This window comes from Cervus canadensis, chromosome 1 (genome assembly GCF_019320065.1).
Source record: "Cervus canadensis isolate Bull #8, Minnesota chromosome 1, ASM1932006v1, whole genome shotgun sequence".
Lineage (NCBI taxonomy): Eukaryota > Metazoa > Chordata > Mammalia > Artiodactyla > Cervidae > Cervus > Cervus canadensis.
The window spans coordinates 41940576-41949686 of NC_057386.1; the positions used below are offsets into that span (position 1 = coordinate 41940576).

Genomic DNA, 9111 nt, shown 5'->3' on the forward strand with positions numbered 1-9111 from the left:
CTGATAAATATTTGCCATTGTTCTTATCACTGGACTTCCCCAGTGGCTCAGATGGTAAAGAATCTTCCTGCAATGCAGGAGACCTAGGTTTAAGCCCTGAGTTGGGCAGATCTCTTAGAGAAGGGAATGGCAACCCACTCTAGTATTCTTGCCTGGGAAATCTCATGGACAGTGGAGACTGGCGGGCTACAGTCCACAGGGTTGTGAAGAATCAGGTACAACTGAGCGACTAACATTACTATATGTCAAGTTCTTAACATATATAACCTCATGTCATCCTCCCAGCAATCTGCAAAGCTGTTCTTTTCCCAATTTGCAGGAGAGAAAAACAGAGGCTCAGAAAGGTTAAAAAAGTGACTCAGGGTCACAAAGCAAGCATCAGGGTGAGAGCAGAGATTTGAAGCCAGATGCCTCTGGTTCAAAACACAAACTTCCCAGCATCAGATGTACCCCCACTGCCTTCCTGCGGCTCCAGGGCTCTCCTCCACTTCCAGGAAGGGGAGAGTCAAGAGATGGGAGAGTGGGTGATAAGTCTGAACCTACAGGACAGAAATCACCTGGACGCAGTTTGGACAATTTCATTTGTCTCCAGTGGACCTGATGATGTTTTCCTTTTTTCTGTCTCCCCACTTTTTCTTCTCTCCCATCAATGAGACTGTACTCTCAACTCCAGTGAGTCACCGGAAAATGTAAGTTAAAAAAAAAATTAAGAGGAACATTGCTCATACGTAAGCCCCTGCCATCTGTGAATCATTCAAGACAGGTATAATAGACATAATTACAGTTCACCCACAAGCTAGACCCAAATCAGTCCTAAAGGCTGACTTCAGAGTCTAGTGGTTTCCCCAGCAAAGCCCCAGGCAACTCAAACCTGAACTGGTGCTCATGGCCACGGTCATCTCACTGGGGGCCCAGAGCGGGAGGAACCTGGGTTCCAGGCCCTGACCCCAGAGACACAGCAATTTCAGAATTCCCCTCCACCCACACCACCTTTCCACCCCACTTTCGCAGGGCCCCTCCCTCTATTTGAACTCATCCTCCTCCTTACCACCTTGCTTCTTACTCCTTTATTTCCTTTAATAAAGCCAGACCTTTGTTTCTCCATCGCTGTAAAGTAATCCGACCTAGCAAAACGTGGGGTGATATTCAATTCACAATACTACAAATAACACCTTCCTTTATGTGTCCAGACAGCCAGGAGCTCGATTATTCACAGGGCTTGTGTGGCAGTTCATTGAGAGGATGCATGCAAGGTCCTCTCGCACAATGTCTATGTTCAGTAAACACCAGCTATTATTAACACTTCCATCCTCTTCACCATCCTGGGAGATAGATGTTCAGGAGCTCCCAAGTAAGAGGGCAGCCTCCACCCACAGCCTCGAGGCCCCGTATTCTGGCAGCCAGGATCAGGAATCCTGAGCGGACAAGAGTTAGATTGTCAGAGCTGGCAGGTCATCCATACCCAATAGGGAAACTGGGCCCCCAGAAATGCAGAGAGCAGCTCAAAGCCACCCACTTGGTCAGTGGCAGAATCAGGGCAGGACTCTAAGCCCCCTGCATCCAGGCCTCTTCTTGCTGCACTCCAGCACACGTGACCCCTCAAAGTCACAGAGATCACGGAGCAAGCTTGATGCATCTCTGCAATCCCAGGAGATGAGACAAGCTCCTGGGAAATGGGAGGCATTCTGCTCTCAGCTAATTCATTCCAAGGTTTTCTAGCTCAAGGTCAGATGCAAAGGGTCTGTAGTCAATGGGAAGCATGCTCTTGCATGTCAATGCTGGTACCAAAAGGAAAAAAAATACCCCTAGTCTTCTCAGGGAGAGCCCTGAAATCAGCCTGAAATGTCATCAAGAAGCACAGTTTGAAGACCTCCCTTCCAACCTACCCTCCAGGACCCCTCTGCAGGGACTGCACCCCCAGACCCATCAGCTCACCACCTCCTCCAGGCCCGGAGACACCCTAAGGTCTCACATTCCCTATAGTCCTTTCCCTAGCAGTGATTCAAGAAAGGCCCCTTGTCAGGCTACCGAGATGAAGGCATGGTCCCTCCCCTCCCAGAGCTCATTGGCTGGTGGAGAATGTACAAAAATGGAGAGGAGACTGGGGTGGGCAGAGACAGTCCAGTGAGGACTTGCATGAGTCAAAGTAAAAAGATGTCATCCCAAGCGGCTTGTGGTCCTCCCTGCTGCTGTGGTCTCCTCCCCAGGCAAATCAGCTACATCCTTCAAGGGCCCCTCCTCCAGGAAGCCTTCTTTGATATAAACGGTGTAATCACACTCCTCTGAACTTCCGTCCTAACTGGGCTGTGACCATTCAGTGCCTTCCCCTACCCCATAGCTGGGGCCCTTGACCCCACCTGCAGGGTCTACCCTGCCCCAAGCACAGAGCTAATGTCCACCCAAGGCAGCCTCAACTCCTGACCTTCTGATGGCAAACCAGCCCTTTACCACTTTGCCAGGCTGCCTTTGCCTGCTCCCTCCCACAGCAATCCAAGGCAGCAAGAGGCTTAAAAAAAAAAAAAAAAAGCTTCCACTCCCTCAGCAGCCTAGGGTCCTGGGTTGCAGTGAAGGCCGAGGTTTTGTATCAGAAGGGTCCTGACCCCATCTGCCGCATGATTGGCAGGGAAGGAGCACTGTTCCTCGTCCAGTCAGGGTTCCACCCCCTCAGCTACAAGTAGCAAAAACCTCAACTAACACCGACTTCAGCACATTCAGGGTTATCTTTCTCATATAAGATGTCCAGAGATGTGTGCGTGTGTGTGCGTGCTAAGTCACTTCAGTCATGTCTGACTCTCTGCGACCCCATGGATTGTACCCTGCCAGGTTCCTCTGTCCACGGGATTCTCCCGGCAAGAATACTGGAGTGGGTTGCCATTTCCCTCCCCAGGGGATCTTCTCAACCCAGGGATGGAACCTGAGTTTCTTACATCTCCTACATTGACAGGCGGATTCTTTACCACACACCCTGGTGGCTCAGACGGTAAAGTGTCTGCCTGCAGTGCTGGAGACCCAGGTTCGATCCCTGGGTTGGGAAGATCCCCTGGAGAAGGCAATGGCAACCCACTCCAGTACTCTTGCCTGGAAAATTCCATGGACTGAGGAGCCTGGTAGGCTACAGTCCATGGGGTCGCAAAGAGTCGGACACGATTGAGCGACTTCACTTTCACTTTACCACTAGCACTACCTGGGTGGGACTTTCCTAGTGGTCCAGTGGCTAAGACTCTGAGCTCCCAACGCAGGGGGCCCGGGTTCAATCCCTGGTTGGGGAACTAGATCCCACATGCTGCAACTAAGACCCAGTGCAAACCTGGACTTTTAATGCCCAAGCCAGAGTCCTTCCCAGGCTGCCTCTGGCTGTTTCATTCAGCCAGGGACAGAGCCAGAGGTGGGAGCTTGGATGCTGAAGCCTGATGGAGCCCATCCCAGCCTGGACTCTTGGGGGCTTTCTGGAACTTCTTTGGTTCCAAGGCAGCTGCCAAAGAGGCACCAGCGAGGAGGGCCCAGGGCAGCTCTTGAGAGGCTGGCTCCTACCACCAATCCTTAGGCTCAGCTCTGAATCATAAGTAAATGGATAAAAAGCATTTCAAGGGAAATTCTGGGGTGAGGCAGGTTAGTACCAGTTGACTCACCTTGAAACTGCCCTCAAGAAGTTCTTTTTTTTTTTTTTTTTTCCAGTGGGTTTTGTCATACATTGATATGAATCAGCCATGGATTTACATGTATTCCCAATCCCGATCCCCCCTCCCACCTCCCTCTCCACCCGATTCCTCTGGGTCTTCCCAGTGCACCAGGGCCGGAGCACTTGTCTCATGCATCCCACCTGGGCTGGTGATCTGTTTCACCATAGATAGTATACATGCTGTTCTTTGGAAACATCCCACTCTCACCTTCTCCCACAGAGTTCAAAAGTCTGTTCTGTACTTCTGTGTCTCTTTTTCTGTTTTGCATATAGGGTTGTCGTTACCATCTTTCTAAATTCCATATATATGTGTTAGTATACTGTAATGTTCTTTATCTTTCTGGCTTACTTCACTCTGTATAATGGGCTCCAGTTTCATCCATCTCATTAGAACTGATTCAAATGAATTCTTTTTAACAGCTGAGTAATATTCCATGGTGTATATGTACCACAGCTTCCTTATCCATTCATCTGCTGATGGGCATCTAGGTTGCTTCCATGTCCTGGCTATTATAAACAGTGCTGCGATGAACATTGGGGTGCACGTGTCTCTTTCAGATCTGGTTTCCTCAGTGTGTATGCCCAGAAGTGGGATTGCTGGGTCATATGGCAGTTCTATTTCCAGTTTTTTAAGAAATCTCCACACTGTTTTCCATAGCGGCTGTACTAGTTTGCATTCCCACCAACAGTGTAAGAGGGTTCCCTTTTCTCCACACCCTCTCCAGCATTTATTGCTTGTAGACTTTTGGATAGCAGCCATCCTGACTGGCGTGTAATGGTACCTTCATTGTGGTTTTGATTTGCATTTCTCTAATAATGAGTGATGTTGAGCATCTTTTCATGTGTTTGTTAGCCATCTGTATGTCTTCTTTGGAGAAATGTCTGTTTAGTTCTTTGGCCCATTTTTTGATTGGGTCATTTATTTTTCTGGAATTGAAGAAGTTCTAATTAATATCCCTAACCCTTCTAGTTTCAAATGTACACTCCTTGCCTTGGGATCTCACCCCATGCTCAAAGAAAGAAAACAGCTAGAACCCTAGAAAGATGCATAAAGGCCTCAGTATGGACCACTTTGATGTAGTGCATCATGCAATATACATTTTATTTCTTTTTGGCTGTGCTGGGTCTTTGTTGCTATGTGCAGCCTTTCTCTAGTTGCGACACACAGGCTTCTCACTGCAGTGTCTCCTCTTGTTGCAGAGCATGGGCTCTAGAGCATGTGGGCTTTGGTAGCTGCGGTGCACGGGCTCATTCAGTCCCCGACATGTGGGACTGAACCCACGTCTCCTGCACTGGCAGGCAGATTCTTTACCACTGAGCCACCAGGGAAGCCTGTATATATTTTTAAATAAAAGCTAAGAAGAGAAAGCTCTTAGACACTGGAGTAATTGCCCCCATTTTCAAGGTTGCTTCTGTTAAAGAGGTACTAACTACACAAATAAAGTAATTTCACCAAAAGGGATCTGCATCAAAGAGACAGTGCACAATGCAAATTAAATGACAAGGGCTATCATGTTTCACTTACCAAACTAGGCTTCCAAATTATTTTAATTATATATCTGGTGGTGGCAAGGAATAGAGCAGACCCTCTTGCATGCTCCTGGTGGGTGTATTAATTGGAATACACTTTCTAGAAAGCAATTTGGCAATATCTATTGAAAACCTGACAAAAGTTCATATCCTTTGATCCACTGTTAGGAATCTACTCCCAAAGAAATCATTCAAAATGCTGGCAAAGAGCCAGACACAAAGAGGTTCATTATAAGTATTTCATAATAAGGGAGAACTATAAACAAGCTAGGTATCCAGCATTAGGCGAACCATCAAGTAAAATGTGGCTCATTCAAAGCATTGCATCTTATCTGGCTATTGGAAGTTTTTGCTAACAGGTGGAAGACCCAAATCAAGGGCTATGATTGAGTAGTGATGTCTGTTACTTGTGGGACTTTGTGAGGAGGGTGGGGAGGAGACACATGCTATGTACAGAAATAATTTGGTGGAAGACTTGAGGTCACCAAGTGGGAGCAGGAGGTCGCAATCTCTGGTTTCTGCTCTCAGTTTCAGTAGGTATGGATTTCCTCTAGCATTTTTGCCTTCTTCAGGCCAGTGCTAATCCACCATGTCTGTCTCCGGACACGCGAGATGACTGGGATCTCCTCTAGAACCGGGCACTTTCCCATGTAGAAACCCCAAGACTGAACGACCTCTCTCATCTCTGTTTGCATGCTTATTTGTTCTAATTTTTTTTTAATGTCCTATGATCAGTATGTAGAAGGTTTAACAAGTACAGGGGCGGGGGAGGGGGGAGTAGAAAAATTCACAAAGCCCACATTCCCTGGCTAAGGGTGGACCAACAGCTCTTTCAAGGACCACCACCTGCTTCAAGATATTTGAGGAACCCAGGAATCTCAAGCCCCAAACTTAGATTGAGTTTATCTCAGATTCTAGATCCCCCAGGCAACTGCCAAAGAAATTTAAAATCTTCTTAAAGGAAAGCATCATTGTTTTACAAATAATTTTTTCCAACAGCATATCTTACATTCAAAGGTAACCAAATACACAAGAGACAAGACACCATGAGTGAAAACTGGCAGAAAGAATAGACAAGAGATACAAACTAATAGGGAGCCTGGATCCTGGCGTTAATCAGACAGGACCATAAAATAACTATGCCTGCTATGTTCGAAGAGATAAAAGCCAAATTTGAAAAGATCGGCCAAACACTTGACATTATAAGCAGTGACATGTCAGATTTGGAAACGAACCAAATAAAATAATCGAATTTACTAAACTGAAAATATAATAACCAAAATGACTAGACAAGGTGCCAGCATCACAGACTGTCCCTTTCTGGTGTGTGTTTTGGGGCAGTGGAGAGCTGACACTGAGCCAGGGCTGAAGTTTACTTCTGCCTCGTGTTGAAGCATAAGGTTTGTTACCACCAGTGCCCCTTGAGTGGGGTCAGGAGACTTTGCTTGCTTCTCAGTCCAGACTCTGGAAGTAGCTTTCATATTAATTTCAAAGGCACCAGCAATTATAGCACTGTAGGGTGGTAACTAAGGATTCTAATTTTGATCCCAATGCAAGAGAAAGGGTCTCATCAGAATGCTTGACTAAGGCAGGAAGGATGAGATATATCTGAGGAAGACTTCCTTCCAAATGTTTGCAAATTTGCTTTAAACTGCTCAGCTTTCCTTCTCAGGAAGTCTCATCTGTAGAGCAGGCATGACTTCTGTCTTTGCCAACTTTCCTAAAGGGTTACTTAGGCCCATTTGCAGTGCTCATCCCAATGTTACTTATAATGGAAACCTCCAAAGTGTTCAGCTATAGTGGAAGGGCTACGTTAACAGGGCCATAGCCAGTGACGAGCCATTTGTTAGCTCCCCTGCTGGGTTTCCCTGGTGGTTCAGACTGTAAAGAGTCTGCCTGCAATGCAAGAGACCCAGGTTCATCAGGAAGATCCCCTGGGAAAAGGAATGGCTACCCACTCTAGTATTCTTGCCTGGATAATTCCATGGACAGAGGAGCCTCGGGGGCTACAGTCCATGGGGTCACAAAAAGTTGGACACAACTGAGCGACTAACACTTTCACTTTTTCACTGCTGCCTCTCAAAACTGCTGGGGAACGAGAAGAGGCCAGAGGGGCCATTCCTGGCCCTCCAAACAGCCTGCGGACGTCCACAGCTTAAAACTGCAGGCTTGGGGAGAAATAAAGATAAAGAGCTCTAAGACATGAACCAATCCTGAGACAACCTGCCAGCGAGGTCAGTGAGGTGGCTGACTCTGACTTCAGCACCTCTGACCTTTTCTTTACTGATTTAGATGGACAGAAACCCAGGACCTAGCTGCCAACAGAGTGCCCAGGTTGTCTTGTGGCTCTGGAGTCAAAAGTCTGGATTTTTTAAAATATCTATTTATTTATTTGGCTGCGCCAGGTCTTAGATGCAGCATGCGGGATCTTTAGTGGTGGCCTGTGGGATCTAGTTCCCCAACCAGGGGTCAAACCTGGGACCTCCTGCATTGGGAGCACGGAGTCTTAGTCACTGGACCACCAAGGAAGTCCCCATAGGTCTGGATTTTATCTCCAGGTATCCAAGGGGAAATCATCTCACCATGAGAGCTGGCTTCCCACCCCAGCCAACACATACTCTCCTGTTTTAACCCAGCCTCGAATGGCACAGGGAAGACCTTGAGACCCTGTGACTGTCTAAGACGGGACTAAAATAGTCACACGCTCCCAGGAGGTACCAAGTGTCACTCTCACAGAGGCCACATGAAAACCTTGCCAAGCACAGATGGTCATTTACCTGACACAGAAGAGAACGAGTGATGGCCAAAATGGGGCAGAACTGGAATTTTAATCTAGATCTCACACCACCAGCCGTTCTCTGCTCCCTGCACCAGTCAGGCTGTGCGTAAGGCTGGGCCCCACTGCCCCCTCTTGCACCCCAAGGCTGATCCACGACTTTCCTAAACATGTTTTTTTTTTTTTTTTTTTAAATTTTAATTTTTGCTCCAACTAAATGATTTAGTTTCCCTTGAAGAAATGACTGGAAAACACAACTCTGGAAAAACAAGGGTAAACACAGCATTCTGAGTGTTGCGTGACACAACCGACCCTCTACACGACACGGTAATAATGCCCATCGGTGGATATATGTATGGCAGAGGTTTAAAAGTCCATGCATACAGATTTAATAACTGCAAAGAAAAACAGAAGCAAAAAAATTTTAAAAAAAGAAAAAAGAAAAACAACCAAACGCACGCTGCATATACACGGTGTCCCTTTTGCATTGCACTTTAGAAGGGGGGCTGGCAGCACCCAGCCCCCTCCTAAACATGTTTTAATTGGAGTAAAATTGCCTTCCAGTGTTGTCTTGGTGAATCAGCTCTAAGTATACAACTGATAAGAACAGATGTTACACTTCATCTTAGCCAAAAGGCCAAGAAGTGATACTAAACGTTTTAAAAGAGAAAGAACTGACAATATGGTTGCTTTGCCCAAGAGTTCAACAAGACACATGGTGATTTACTCAAAACCCAACCCTGGAGAAAATACTGCATGATTTTATAAAATCCTCCCTCACTACCTGTAACCTCTTTTACTACATGCTTGGAATTTAAAGCAGGAAAAAAGGAAAAAACAACCAACCAACCCACCCACCTTCCTCATACAAAAAAAAGATAAACGTGAGGTGATACATGTGTTCACGAATGGTGGAAATCCTTTCACAAGGGGTACTTACATATCACCACAATGTGCATTCAATTGTTTTGAGGTGTACTTTAAATATCTTACAATTTTATTTGTCAATTATACCTCAATAAAGCTGGGGGGGGGGGCAGAATCCACAATGATTACCCAAAAAAAAGAAATGAAAAAACTGAGTTTTTCCCCCCTCCTTGAAGGAAGAGACTTAACATTCAGTGGG

The 9111-nt window shown here is 46.4% G+C and overlaps 1 non-coding gene across 1 annotated transcript; it reads right to left on the minus strand.

The window, feature by feature from the left end:
- Nucleotides 1–8436: 8436 nt before the first annotated feature.
- LOC122425877 lies at nucleotides 8437–8634 on the minus strand. The gene has a single exon (XR_006265042.1). It is a non-coding gene; the product is annotated as a U2 spliceosomal RNA (small nuclear RNA).
- Nucleotides 8635–9111: the final 477 nt, after the last annotated feature.